The 16,231-nt window shown below is 40.6% G+C and overlaps 1 protein-coding gene across 7 annotated transcripts in view; it reads left to right on the top strand.

The window, feature by feature from the left end:
* Positions 1 to 16,231, top strand: part of LOC106090318 (cyclin-dependent kinase 5 activator 1) — a 428,985-nt gene that overhangs the window by 293,229 nt on the left and 119,525 nt on the right. The window lies entirely within an intron of this gene.

The following is a 16,231-nucleotide window of genomic DNA, read 5'->3' as shown; positions in this document are numbered from 1 at the left end:
CTGTGCCAAGTATGGTTGAAATCGGTCAATAACCTGATATAGCTGTCATATAAACAGATCTGGGGATTTGACTTCTTGAGCTTTTAGAGGGCGCAATTCCTATCCGATTTGGCTGAAATTTTGCATGACGTTTTTTATTTTTACTTTCAACAACTGTGTCAAATAAGGTTCAAATCGGTTCATAACCTGATATAGCTGCCATATAAACCGATCTGGGATCTTGACTTCTTGACCCCTAGAGGTCGCAATTACTATCCGATATGCCTGAAATTTTGTACGACGGATCCTCTCACGTCCATCAACAAACGTGTTTATTATGGTCTGAATCGGTCTATTGCCCGATACAGATCCCATATAAATCGTTCTCTCTATTTTACTTCGTGAGCCCCAAAGGGCGCAATTCTAATACGAATTGTCTGAAATTTTACACAGGTCTCCAACATATAATTTAATTGTGGTCCGAACCGGACCATATCTTTATATCGTTTTAATAGTAGAGCAACTCCTTTCTTATATCCTTTTTTGCCTAAGAAGAGATGCCGGGAAAAGAACTCGACAAATGCGATCTATGGTGGAGGGTATATAAGATTCGGCCCGGCCGAACTTAGCACGCTTTTACTTGTTTTAAATACGTTTTTAATGCGGATGTCACAAAAATGTATAGACAGATTCTTCTCGACCCTCGTCAAGAAAAGAAATAATCGCGGCCTTGAACTCGGCTGGATTCCAGCTCATGAAATGGACATCTAATGATCACAAAATTATTCAAGATTTACCGGCAGAACAACTTCTTCCAGTAAATTGGTTGAAGCTTTCTGAAGACTCCTCAACAAAGACTCTTGGCATCCGGTGGAATATTACTGGGGATTATTTCTTCTTTTCTCAACCATCACTAGAAATCAGGCAGTCTTATACGAAAAGAGAAGTTTTATCGGCCATAGCAAAATTGTTTGATCTCTGCGGGTGGTTAGCCTCAATTGTTGTCGTAGCAAAGTTGGTAATGCAGCAAGTATGGCTGGACAAAATCGATTGGGATGACGCTCTAAAATCAATAACGTTGATAATTTGGCAGAACTTTGTTAGAAACTCAGAGGCCATAGAATCGGTTAAAATTCCAAGGTGGATACGCTTCACACCTGGTTCCAAAGTGGAATTACACGGCTTCTGTGATGCCTCCGAAAATGCATATGGTGCAGCATTATATATTAGGGTGGAACATGACAACTACCAAACCGACACTTTTCTACTCGCTACAGGGACCCGCGTTGCCCCTATCAAAAAGATTTCATTGCCTAGACTCCAACTTTGTGGGGCAGTACTTCTTGCAAAGTTAGCTTCAGCAACCATTACAAATATTCAGATTTCGAATTTTAAGACCCAGTTTTGGACTGACTCTACAATTGTTTTATCTTGGCTTAAAAAACCGGCTTGTGTTTGGAGTTCATTCGTTGGAAACCGTGTTTCAGAAATTGTAGAGAATGTTGGCAATGAAAGTTGGCGCCACGTAGACTCCGAGAGCAACCCGGCGGACGTTGCTAGTAGAGGATGTACACCTTCAGACTTAAAGGAACATTGTTTGTGGTGGCATGGTCCACAGTGGTTAAGGTTTCCGAAAGACAAATGGCCAACTTATCAAGTTCCTGAAGACACAAACCTGGAGGCAAAAGCGGTAAAAGTTTTTGCTACCTCAACCTTTGAAGACCCGTTAGTTAGGTTTTCCTCCTTGTCACGCGCATACAGGGTGATTAGCTATGTTTTACGGATTTGGCGAAATACGGGTTCCAACCGATCGCATTTTAGGATTTCATCTTTGGAGATCTCAGCTGAGGAAATCCAAGATGTAAAACGCCGTCTACTGATTATGACCCAGAAACATTATTTCGCGCCTGAATATCACGACTTACAAAAAAACACTAGAATCTCACCCAGTAGCAGCCTTTTAAGTCTTAACCCATTCATAGACCCCAGTGGACTAATGCGGTCTAATGGGCGTCTTGTACAGTGTTCTGTTTTAACTTATAACGAGAGACATCCCATTCTTTTACCATATGATACAAGACTCACCCAACTTCTAGTAGATTTCGCCCATCGAATAACTCTTCATGGAGGAAATCAACTTATGACTCGGGTTTTGCGGTCTGAATTTTGGATATTCAGATTAAAGCCTCTTGTCAAAAAAGTAATACATAATTGCAAAACGTGTATTTTGTACAAAAAGCACTTGCAATCACAGATAATGGCAACCCGAACTAACTTCATTCTCAAGACCCTTTACCAATACAGGGGTTGACTTTGCCGGACCCTTTAACATAAAAAACTACTCAGGTCGAGCTTGTGTGATCACAAAAGGATACTTCTGTATTTTTGTTTGTTTCGCGACAAAGGCCATACACTTGGAAGCAACTACCGACCTTTCTACACAGTCGTTTTTAGCAGCCTTGGCACGTTTTATTGGTCGTAGAGGTTGTCCGGCCTGCATCTATTCTGATAATGGGAAAAACTTTGTAGGCGCTTCGGAATTACTAAAGAAGGATCGCCTAGACTTCCTAAAGACTCTACAAAATCAAGCTTTACAACTAAATGTTTATCAAAACCTTGTTTGGAAATTTATACCTCCGGGTGCCCCTCACATGGGTGGTCTTTGCGGGGCGGGTGTCAAATCGTTCAAATCCCACTTGCGCAAATTTATACCGAAAATGAACTTCACGTTTGAGGAATTGTCTACAATTTTGACCCGAATAGAATCTTGTTTAAACTCTAGACCTCTTAGTCCAGCCAGCGATGACCCAAATGATTTATCGCCTTTGATCCCAGGCCACCTTCTTATTGGTACTTCGCTTCTTGCACCCGCGGAACCTGATATTTCCGATCAGGATGTCTCGTTCGCCAATAGATGGAAACGACTAAAGATAGTTTCGCAATACTTTTGTCAAAGGTGGAAGTCAGAATACTTGAAAGAACTACATCGTAGAACTAAGTGGAAGTATCCGCAAGAGAATATCGCTCAGAATGACCTAGTTGTAATCAGAGACGACAGATTTCCTTCAACCGATTGGGTAATGGATCTGATCAAAATACACGCGTTGTCGACGTTCGAACTTCTCACGGTACCTTGTGTAGACCCATTACAAAACTGGTCAAACTTTTTTCCGCCTGACTAAGTTTTCGCCCATTAATCAAAAAACAAAGTACTCCTCCAAAACTTGTATTTTCAGAAATGGCAGCGTATTTACCCCGGCCCGAAGATGAGCTCCAACAAGGCAGGGAGAGGCGGCAGCGAGATGATCGAAGAGCGGAACCCCGGCCGCAAAGAAATCTGTCTCGGAATCGTGACTGCGACCGCGATCATGTAGATCGGCGCGGAAGACCCACTTTCTGGCAGTACTCTTGCGGCCTCTGTCAAGATGATCATGCGTTAAGTACGTGCCGCCGATTCCGAGACCAGACCCCATATCAGCGATATGAAACGTTGGAACGCCGCGGGTATTGCCGAAATTGCTTGGCGCGCAGTCATCTCGCTCCCGATTGTCAGTCCATCGCAGGCTGCCGTCGGTGTGACGTAAGACATCACACGCTGTTACATGGGGCACCGCAGCTAGAGCATATGGAGAGACCCGCAGATGACTTTAGACCCGTCCATGATGTCAGACCCGCTAGAAATGCCAGACACGCACCAATAGCATGGTGGGATCTTGTGTTTGTTCCAACAGCCATGGTGCGCATAGCGGAGGACGGAGTTGATACCTGGGCTACCATTCGGGCATTGGTAAATCAGTCATCAACCATGTCTCGAATAGCCTACTCCACGTTCCGGCGACTTGATCTCCGCTCCTTTACCTACCAGGGCAACAGGTTTACGACCTTTCGGCTGATGCACCGCAATCCAAACAGCACCTGGGCACTTAAAATTAATGCATTGATCACGGAGGCATTACCATTCCGACCCTGCTCAGACCCACTTCTAGATGACCCGACCCGGGATCTTGCTCAGGACACTTTGGCCGATCCAGACCCTCGAGCCAACACATCGGTAGATTTGGAGTTGGGAGGTGATGTTTACCCAAGACTACAAAGAGATGGCCATATCTTCTCTGGCATAGGAGATGTCAATGCGTTCCAGACCACTCTTGGCTATGTCTTTGTTGGCCCCATCCGGAATATGCCTAGAGCCTAACCTAGCATTTTAGAAGAATATACACTTGTCACGGGGGGCGAGAATGTTTAGGGTAGTCCTAAACTTTTTTCGTCGACTGTAGTCCTATTTTAAAAAACAGCACTGTAGCTAGCGGACCAACCATCATATGAACATACACACACGCACATGTACGTGTGCGGGCGGCCGCTGGCTACAGGTGCTTTGTTGTTATTTTCGCTGAATTCCAATGACAACAGGAGGCTGCGGGTGTCATCAACTGCAGACTTTTTATACCCTCCACCATAAGATGGGGGGTATACTAATTTCGTCATTCTGATTGTAACTACTCGAAATATTCGTCTGAGACCCCATAAAGTATATATATTCTTGATCGTCGTGAAATTTTATGTCGATCTAGCCATGTCCGTCCGTCTGTCCGTCCGTCCGCCCGTCCGTCCGCCCGTCCGTCCGTCTGTCTGTCGAAAGCACTCTAACTTCCGAAGGAGTAAAGCTAGCCGCTTGAAATTTTGCACAAATACTTCTTATTAGTGTAGGTCGGTTGGTATTGTAAATGGGCCATATCGGTCCATGTTTTGATATAGCTGCCATATAAACCGATCTTGGGTCTTGACTTCTTGAGCCTCTAGAGTGCGCAATTCTTATCCGATTAGGATGAAATTTTGCACGACGTGTTTTGTTATGACATTCAACAACTGTGATAAGTATGGTTCAAATCGGTCCATAACCTGATATAGCTGCCATATAAACCGATCTTGGGTCTTGACTTCTTGAGCCTCTAGAGTGCGCAATTCTTATCCGATTGGAATGAAATTTTGCACGACGTGTTTTGTTATTATATCCAACAACTGTGTTAAGTATGGTTCAAATCGGTCCATAACCTGATATAGCTGCCATATACACCGATCTGGGGTCTTGACTTCTTGAGCCTCTAGAGTGCGCAATTCTTATCCGATCTGAATGAAATTTTGCACGACGTGTTTTGTTACGATATTCAACAACTGTGCCAAGTATGGTTCAAATCGGTCCATAACCTTATATAGCTGTCATATAAACCGATCTTGGGTCTTGACTTCTTGAGCCTCTAGAGGGCGCAATTCTTATCCGATCAGAATGAAATTTTGCACGACGTGTTTTGTTATGATATCCAACAACTGTGCCAAATATGGTTCAAATCGGTTCATAACCTGATATAGCTGCCACATAAACCGATCTGGCATCTTGACTTCTTGAGCCTCTAGAGGTCGCAATTATTATCCGATTTGCCTGAAATTTTGTACGACGGATTCTCTCATGACCAATAACATACGTGTTTATTATGGTCTGAATCGATTTATAGCCTGATGTAGCTCCCATATAAATCGATCTCTCTATTTTACTTCTTGAGCCCACAAAGGGCGCAATTCTTATTCGAATTGGCTGACATTTTACACAGGTCTCCAACATATAATTTAATTGTGGTCCAAACCGGACCATATCTTAATATCGCTCTAATAGCAGAGCAAATCTTTTCTTATATCCTTATTTTTGCCTAAGAAGAGATGCCGGGAAAAGAACTCGACATATGCGATCCATGGTGGAGGGTATATAAGATTCGGCCCGGCCGAACTTAGCACGCTTTTACTTGTTTTAATGTTGACCATTAATTCGTTCGCCTCGCTTACCTCCCGTGACAGTGTTACAAGTAAAAGAAAAAAAAACAACAACACATATGTACATAAAAGAAAAAAAGAGAGTGCATTGAACTAAAGAAGTAAATAGGAACTGAAATTAAATGAAACACAAAAGTAATAGCTAAACATAAACATAAACAAAAAAAATAAAAGTGTAAATTTTCCTAAATAAAAGTGAAAGTTGTAAATCTTAACTATCTAATTAATACCAAAATTGCACATTACTCTGAAAATACCTACCTGTGTAACCAATACTTACCGCCTAGAAAGAAAGATATTCTCATATATATATTTACCCTAAATGTGATTTAATCTAAAAGAAAATTGAAGCCTTAAATTGTGTAATAGTTAAACCTACCCTAAAGTGAATACTGCACAAAAGCCCAGTTGAAAAAATATACTTACCTGCCTTAAATGCAAAATGTCTATCTATACTTACCGTGAAATTGAGAATATTTGAAACCCTAAAATTTACCTTAATTGCTATACTTACCTTGAAATTGTGAACATAAAAAGTCTATACATACCTACATATATACATAACCTATATTGCACTATACCCACTGTGAAAAATACATAGCAAAAACCAATAAAACAAAACTGAAATTTGAATTGAAATTCTGGGGCTTTTGTTATATAAACGGATAAATCCTAAGGTCTGCCAACAAACACACATCATTGGTCACTGTTGGCAGAAATCAACTTTCTTCACCAACCAAATCATCATTATTTAATTTCATTTAAACTCATATATCTTTTATTTATAAAATTTTCCAATCTATGTATCTTATTTTCATCAATCGTATGTAACGTACTTGCAAATGCAAATTTTGCCCATGTACATTCCATTAGGCAACAGGGGCAAACTTTTCACATATCAATGAGTGCAGTCCGATTCAAGTTTAAGCTCAATGATAAGGGACCTCCTTTTTATAGCCGAGTTCGAACGGCGTGCAGCAGTGCGACACCTCTTATGTGGAGAAGTTTTTACATGACATAGTACCTCACAAATGTCGCCAACATTAGGAGGGGATAACCACCGCTGAATATTTTTTATGATGGTCTCGCCAGGATTTGAACCCAGGCGTTCAGCGTAATAGGCGGACATGCTAACCTTTGCGCTACAATGATGTAACGTACTTAATTATCATTAAATAGGTCAAAACCATTAGATTCAAATGTTGCTATTCATTTGATGTATGCAGTCCACTACACAAAGGCATACATACTCTGATTAATATATACTGTTCCAACAAGAGAGAGACTGGGCAGATCAAGTGAATAGCTGACATACAGGGTGGCTGATGAATATTGCTACAATGATGAATATTGCTACATTTTTTTTTCGGTGTATGGAATACATTTTTCTTTTATTCATGTTAAATTAAATTATTAAATTAATTATTAAATTATTATTAATTAAATTAATTAATTAATTAATTAAATTAATTATTAAATTATTATTATTAAATAGAAAAAAAGTTATTACATTTTTTTTTGGTAGCGGCTTTCATCAGCCACCCTGTATGTATTCCTATCGAACCCATCACCATGTAACTACAAGCAGGCAAGTATATACACAAATGTGTATACTTACCATAGTTACGGTAAGTATACACATTTGACACATTTAACACAAAACTGCTTTGCTTAATCGAGGCTTACCTGTGTTACAATGGGAAGTAACGGTTTAAGGTTGTCATTACGAATTGATTTTGGAATTATTGTGGAATTTGACACTCAATTTGAATGTTCCAATAAATTTAAAAGTGGGTACTTGGTCAAAGATTGAAGACTTTCTCTTTCTTCTGTTTTCGACTACAGACCAGGCTACTTCATTAAGTATCCTACACTAATCCATAAACTTTTTTTCAGCAACTTTTGTCTCATTAAATGTGTCTATACTTTTACACCAAATAAATTTTGTGTGAACATTACATTATTGTGAACATTATTTTGAAAAGAAGAACTTAGCTTTTTATTTTTTAATTTCCATTTAAACTCTCGAATAGGCTTTTTCTTTAATCGATCAAATTCTCAACATAATTATTGGTGCCGAAAGGTTTGATGATTTAGCAGTCCCTTTTTTCTTTCATTCGGATCCAATTAATCTGATTCTGGCTTGGACATTTGTTCTAGAATAAAGATTCCGTCAGAATCATTTATTTACAATGGATTGTTCTTTCAGAATACCCATTTGGCGGTGTATTTTCTGGCTCGGGTGAAAGTGTGAAGTCTCACACTGTTCAAGTACATAACACTAATTTGGAGTATATACTACGTTCGTTTTGGGAGCAAGAGGAGGTAGTTACGAAAAGAGAGTATACGGACAAGGAGCTCTCTTACGAGGACGACTAGACGGACGGAAAGTGGTCGGTATATTGTGAGTTTGCCTTTCAGGTCTCTTCTTATTGACAAAACCGAGCCGAAGTTGCTGGATAATGCCCTCAATGCTTGCAGGCGGTTGCGTCAATTAGACATGACATTCTGTAGACATCCGCAATTTGCCGAGGATTATAGGAATTCTATGCGGGAGTACGAGTCACTAGGTCATATGACGAGAATAGGCCATTATCCCAACGACGTCCATCCGAATTCTTATTTGTTGCCTCACCACGGTGTTGTGAAGGAGACTAGCACAACGACCAAATTGCGTGTTGTTTTCGATGGTAGCAACCATCTTCAGGGGCACAAATCTCTCAATGAGGAGCTATATCCTCCTTCCTTTATAACGAAATGGCGAAGTCACAAGATAGCGTTTTGCGCGGATATTGAAAAAATGTTCCGACAGATCGATGTATCTCCGACAGATCGATGTATCACCGCAGATTTCAGCAAATATTGTGGCGTCATGACCCATTTGATGCGATTTCCATTTATGAACTTAACACGGTTTCTTATGGTACCACTAGCGCATCTTACCTGGCAATTCATGTTCTTCGGAGACTTGCCGATGATTTTGGGAATGCTTTTCCAGATGCTTCTCGGGTGTTGGTGTCGGACTCTTATGTGGACGATATTATTTCGGGGGCAGACAGCAATGGGGAGGCCAGACATTTAAGGGATGATTTGATTGGGCTTTTACGTAATGGCGGTTGAAATCTACGCAAGTAGATCTCTAATTCGGAGACCCTTCTGAGTGACATGCCTGAGGGTTGGAGGGACCCTTCTATTACATTGGGATTTGATCGCGACAATGTCGTGAAGACCCTCGGTATTCAATGAAGTACCACGACTGACATACTCTTTTATTGCCAATCATGATTAGACTGATACATTTTAAAAAAGGCAGATTTGTCAGCATCGGCCATACTGTATGACCCACAAGGATGGTTGACGCAGTTCACGTTTATCGCCAAATCCCTTTTTAAGGAGCTTTGGGGACATAATTTAGCCTAGGATACCAGGATTCCTTCGGACCTTGAGAAAACCTGGCTGAAGTACAGAGACTCTTTACGAGGAATCTCGAATCTCAAGATTCCTAGATGGTTCGCTTGGTCACCAGGCTCTGTGGTAGACCTACACTGTTTCTGCGATGCGTCTACTACGGCGTATCAGTCTGTGAGTATTCTACAGGCCAAATCGAAATTATCGGTTTCTATACGGAGATGAGAGCTCTATGCTGCCAGATTACTCGTTGAGCTTACCCAGAATGTGCGTCAGTCTCTGATGGACTTGGATATTCGTGATATTTATTACTGGAGCGATAGTTCTACGGTTCTTAGTTGGCTACGAAAACCTCCTTCTAGCTGAGCAGTCTATGTTGCGAATTAGGTGGCCCATATTCAGATATATAGTTCTCCTCAGCAACTTTGAATCCCGCTGATTGTGCGTCAAGAGGAGTTTTTGCCCATGACTTGATTGGAGACAAAACTTGGTGGAGTGGCCCAAGTTTTCTCCACGAGGCTCCGTCTCTATGGTGTGAAAACCTTCCTCAGCTGGTCACCACGAAAGAAGAGAGGAAGACAGGGATATCGTCTCACACTGAGCAGGAAGGAGTACCCGTCGATACTTAATCGCTATTCTGATTTACGGAGACTTCTTCGGATTACGACTCTTTGCTTTCGTTTTGTGCATAATTGCATAAATCCCCTTTCGAAACGGACAGATCCTTTGGTATTGGCTGATTTGAACAGTACACATAACCGTTTCTTTAAGGTGACTCAGGTCATTGACTTCCATGACGAAATTGAATTTTTGTCAGGTAGGGTATTATTGAGATAGGGTCCGTTGATGAAATTGATGCCCTTCATCGATGGCTATGGTATTGTCAGAGTTGGAGGCAGATTGCAGAGTACGACCATTGGATTTGACCAGAAACATCCCATAATACTTTCTAAACAGAATCCTTTGTTTAGGCTTTTGATACTTGTTTCGCATATTCAGACTTTACATGGTCCACAAATGCATGAGGTGTTTTAGATTTTCGGCGAAGACGTCTCAGCAGATAATGGGAGACCTCCCATCAGTTCGACTACGCTGGACCTATAATGCTTAAAACCTTGTCATTAAGGTCAAATATTGTTTCTAAAGGCTATATTTGCCTGTTCATCTGCATGGTCACCAAGGCTTTGCATTTGGAAGCAGTTTCGGATCTTACGACGAGTGCATTCTTGGCTGCCTTTCGACGCTTTGTCTCACGAAGAGGTGTATGCACCGATATATATTCGAATTGCGGTACAATTTCCTGGGGGCCTCCAAGGAACTCAAGGTTCTTTACAATGGACACCGAAAATCTCTACAAGATGAACTTCGCCATGCCCTTAGTTTAAATTCCACGAATTAACATTTTATTCCACCAGCCTCCCCGAATTTCGTCGGTCTTTGGGAGGCAGGTGTTAAGTCTGTTAAGTTTCATTTGAAGCGCATTGTTAATGACCGGCTTCTGATTTTGAAGTGTTGACTCCGGCACATTTCCTCATTGGCGAACCAACCAACTGCATTCCCAAAGAGTCTTTGTTAGACTTTAAACCAAAGCGTCTAACACGCTGAAAGAACGTCGAAAAACTTAGGCATCATTTTTGAAAAAGGTGGCAAAGCGAATACCTCAGCCGTCTTCAAGCTCGACCGAAATGGCTTAAGCAAGGTAAAAACGCTAAAATTGGAGAACTTGTTCTTATAATAGATGCAAGCTGTGGTCCCGGGCAGTGGCTACTTGGTCGTATGACAGAGGTCCATCCTGGACCAGATGGAAAAACAAGGGTTGTATCAGTTTCAACAAAAAATACTTTAAAAAGACCAATTTCTAAACTTTGTTTCCTTCCAGAGAATGCGCCTTTATCTGAATCAAATACCACTAATGCAACATGAATACCATTCATCATCATAATTACAATTACCTTCACTAAAAACTAACGCAGCAAATAGTTCTACTTCATCATCATCATACTGTCTACTTCATATAAGCATCAACTACATTATCATCATCGTCGAAAATATCATCATCATCACCAACGCATTCACCTGGCTGTGAGTAAGAGCACAGCTCGACTAAAACACTCCCAACATAAGCCGTCCAAAAGCCAACTGTCATCATCTGAAAACATACGTTCTTAAGGGGGGAGAATGTTGGCAGAAATCAACTTTCTTCACTAACCAATTCATCATTATTTAATTTCATTTAACATCATACATCTTTTATTTATAGAATTTTCCAATCTATCATATTTTTATCACTCGTACAACATACGTCACAACGTACTTAATTATCATTAAATATGTCAAAACCATTAGATTCAAATGTTGCTATTCATTTGGTTTATACAGTCCACTACACAACGGCATACACACTCTGAATAATATATACTGTTCCAACAAGAGTTACTGGGCATATCAAGTGAATAGCTGACATGTGTACTTCTATCGAACCCATCACCATGTAACTGCAAACAGGCATGTATGTACACAAATGTGTATACTTACCGTAATTATTAAATCTAAGCTTTTAACACAAAACTGCTTTGCTTAATCGAGACTTACCTGTGTTACAATGGGAAGTAACGGTTTATGGTTCTCATCACGAATTGAATTTGGAATTATTATGGAATTAGACACTCGATTTGAATGTTCCAATAAATTTAAAATTGGGTGCTTGGTCAAAGATTGAAGTCTTTCTCTTTCTTCTGTTTTTGACTACAGACCAGACTATATCGTTAAGTATCCTACACTAATCCATAAACTTTTTGTGCGAACATTTTGTTGAAAAGGAGAACTTAGCTTTGTCGTTTTTTAATTTCCATTTAAAGTCTCGAATAGTCTTTTTCTTTAAGCTGCAAATTCTCAACAATCACGTATGATATTTTTATTCTGCTCTGTAACAGAAAAATTGTTCTTGTAACGCTGTTTTATTTTGTTAAAATGGGGATACTTTTATTTAAACTTCCGCTTTTTTACGACGTGCTCTGTTAAAAAGTCTGCGCACCTCTTTCCCAATATTGCGAATCTCCACGGTCATCCAGAGTTTTTATTGGGTTGATTTCCTTACCCAAAGAGGACAACTATCTTCCAAAGACTAGACCAGTGCTTTCGAAAGACCCCACCAGCTACAGTCGTGACATTTCCGTCAGTCTTCTAGCTTGGAGAATCTAAATTCGAAATAAAATTTACTTTATTTTCATCATATATTTGCTCAAATGTTAGCTTCTCTGTTAAATTGTGTTTATCATCATATTGTATGCTCATAATCTTTTCTTCCACTTTTTCAATTAAATTAGAAAAGTAGTGATAATTAATTTGTATTGAACAATTATTAAATTGAAGTTAATTATTTCCATTTTATTACAGGTATTGTTTACAAATAAATTTACTGAATTTTTAATTAATATTATTTTTTCGTCTAAGGATAAGATTTCTAATTCTTTGCTAGTTATCAGTTTACAGGTTTTTTGATATTATACAGTGAGTGCTGGGTTTTAGTTGTCTGAAATTTTTATTTTCTTCAAATGTTTATTTTCTTCGTCAGTTTGTAATAAATGTTTTTGTGTGTTCTGTTTGTCATAATCGTTCATGGTTCCAAATGTCCACTTAGATAAAGTACCTACTGCGTTTACAAGTCCTCGTTTTTGTATTATCTTTTTGGTGTTAATGCCATCATTTTATTTTTTGTCTCTAATAATTCAGTTTGTAGTATATTTTTGTTAGTTGCATTCATTAATATAATATCGACTGTCATTTCATTGATAATGTTTCCTATTTTTTCAGTATCTACTATGTGTAAAATTATGTCACTGTCCATAACTATGTCTTGATCTCTTATTTGTAAGCCAATAAATTGCTCAGTTAGATGCCTCGTTGTCATCGTCCAGTGCGTCATTGTCGTCATGATCATCGGAGTCATTACTCTCCAAACCTGCAAATTTTAATGGTTGTTTGATGTTACAAGAATGAATATTATTTAATTTTGATTTCCTATAGCCTTTAAATCTTTATACATCCTTCCTTTCTCTTTTCAGTATATTCTTTTCTATATTCCTTTTTACCTTATTTTCGTTTACTTCCCCTTGTTCAATCTCTTTAGGTGGATATATTGCAGTTGAGTGAAATCTTTATTACAGTTTCTAGCTGCCTTCTGGATAAGTTGTTTTGTAGGTGTGTCCTTATGTAGTTTGTACAAAATAAAAAAATTTCTGCTATCGTATTATGTATGTTCTAAAGTTAGGTTAGGTTGAAAAGAGGATGCAGATATTAATCCGCCTCATGCCACAATGGACATACACCTAAGCCAGTAATCAGCTTGTTGTGCGATTTAAAAACTATAAAGTAACCTCTAAAAAGAAAATTTTAAGTTAGGAATTTCGTGCTACTTACAAAATCCTAAATTGTCTTCAATACCTCCCCTGGTTCATTTCTGATATTGTGTCTCCATCTAAGTACCGGTATCTCTTGGACGCGAAAGCTGAACAATGACAATGGAAATGCTCCAACATCTCATCATCTTCCCCGCATGTCCTACACATGCTATCATTTGCCGCACTGATTTTACGTAAGTGAGCTCGTAGTCCTATTTGCCCCGTTATGATACCAATAGCTATACTGACCTCCTTCTTGCTTTCTTTCAGTAATAGCCTCGTCTTTTCACGATCTGGATCCCCCCATAGGATTTTCACCGTCCTACCGACCGTTTTCCTGTTCCACAATGTTGTATGCGCATTCGTCGCCCACTCCCTTAACCCGGTCTGCGTCGAAAAGAAAGGCTTCGGGTTAACCAAGTTTATTGACGGCAGTCCTCTGGTCTTCACCGCCAAATCGTCTGCCCTTGCATTTTCCCTCACTAATGGCCCGGCACCTAAACGATGCGGATTTTCCCATCCTCAGAGAAGGCGTTAATCTCCTTCTCACAATGCAAGACTGTTCGTGACCTTATCGTCCTGGTTGTTATTGTCCTTATGGCAATTTTACTGCCGGTAAAGACGTTAACACTCGACGACCTCGCGTTAGCACCACCCCACTTCACGCATTCCTTGATCGCCCGGATCTCCGCCTGCAGGACCGTATTATAGTCAGGCAGTCTAAAACAGATGTCATTCCCTGGGGTTTCAATGTAAACCCCCAGGCCCACTCTGTCCTCTAACTTTAATCCATCCGTGTAACATAATCTTCCAGATGGCAATATTAGGGTTCCGTCAATCCAAGACTGTGCCGATCGCAGCAGTGCGTCGCACTCGACTTCAAGGTTCATCTCAGGTATCCGATCGGAAACCTCTTCCATTCCTTACTATCGTCGCCTCGATTACACCGCGATGGTATGAGCTGCTCCCATCGTCAATCCATTCTCCCATCGCCTTAAGGCTCATAGCCGCAGTGGCTGCCTCACATTTAATTTGTATGTCAATGGGTCGGATATCTAGAATAGTCTCCAGTGCCCTAGTGGGCGCCTGAACCTGTTGTATGGTCCTTAAGTTGCACTTTTTCTCCATAGCAGTCGACCAAACTACTATGTGTCTAATAACGCTCGTGTAGAGCCAGTGGACAATCCTAGGATTCAGGCCCCATTACGAGCCTACGGCCCGTCTAAATAGTGCCCAACATCTGTGAGCCTTCTCAGTACGCTCCTGAATGTGGCACTTCCAATTCAGTTTCCTGTAAAAGATCACACCTAAGTATTTGACCTTGCCAGATATCGAAATTGTCTTATTAAGGAAACGTAGTGAGTTAAATTGGCCCAACTTCGGCTTCCTCGTGAACAGGCATATTTCAGTCTTCTCTGGGTTAACATTGAGACCTCTGGGTCTAGCCCAGTCACATGCCATATGCGAAACCCTTTCGGCCCTTCCGCATAGCTCGTTTGGATCCTTACCCCTTAGAAGTAATATAACAGCGTAGCAGACGTGTTCAAATCCCTCCTCAGTCAGCATCCGTAATAGGTCATTTATGATGGTCACCCATAGGAGTGGCGATAAAATGCCTCCCTGTGGCGTGCGCTGTGCCAATTTCTCCCTTTATATTTATGCCATGCGACACACAATTTATCTACCTGTTCCTTAGCATATGGTTTATCCAGTCTCTAAGGACCAGGTCTACCCGGTACTGGTCTAAGGATTGGATCAGTGTGTCGCACCGCACCTTGTAAAAAGCCCCCTCGATGTTGATGCATTCCGCCAGTGTGTACGTTTTGGCATCGAAGGATTCTTCTATTTTATACACAACCTCGTGCAGGGCACGACCTTCCCTTGACATAGGCATGCTGTTTGTATTTGAACAGTTCGCTGGATGTCATACTCTTTATCATGGTGTCCACAATACATTCCATGGTTTTGAGTAGAAAGAATATAAGGCTTATGGGTCTGTAGGCCTTTGGTGTCGCATAACTTGTCTCGCCGGGCTTTCGAAGTACATCCAATTCCCAGGTACGCTGTGAAAATTTTGGCCAGAAGAGGCGCCAGATAGTCTGCCTTTTCTATATTAACGCCGGAAATATTCCATCAGGTCCGGGTGACTTAAATGGTTTGAAGCTCCTCAAGGATTCCTTCACCATAAATTCCGTTATTATAAACCTTCGATCAACGTCATTATTCTCAGATTTCGGTGTCTCCGTGAGTCCTTTCGTATCCTGTGGAAAATGGGTATTCATCAAAAGCCTCAACATGTCCTTTGTTGTCTCTGCTCTCACTCCCATGTCGTCAACTAAAGTTTCAGTTTGGACATGGGTTTCTGAGAGAAAGTTTTTTATCTTGGTGGCGTCAGTAACGTTATCGACCTGTTCGCAGAAAAGCTTCCAGGAGGCACTTTCTGTCACTCTGGTAATCTTATTGTATTCCTTGAGCCGTGTGTAATACACATCCCAATAAACTTCAGCCTTTTTACGACGTGCTCTGTTAAAAAGTCTGCGGACTTCTTTCCCAATATTGCGAATCTCCCCCGTCATCCAGGGGTTTTCTTGGGCTGATTTCCCTTCTCGAAGAGGACA

The sequence above is a fragment of the Stomoxys calcitrans genome, chromosome 3, assembly GCF_963082655.1.
Source record: "Stomoxys calcitrans chromosome 3, idStoCalc2.1, whole genome shotgun sequence".
Lineage (NCBI taxonomy): Eukaryota > Metazoa > Arthropoda > Insecta > Diptera > Muscidae > Stomoxys > Stomoxys calcitrans.
This window is presented reverse-complemented; position numbering and strand designations above follow the sequence as displayed.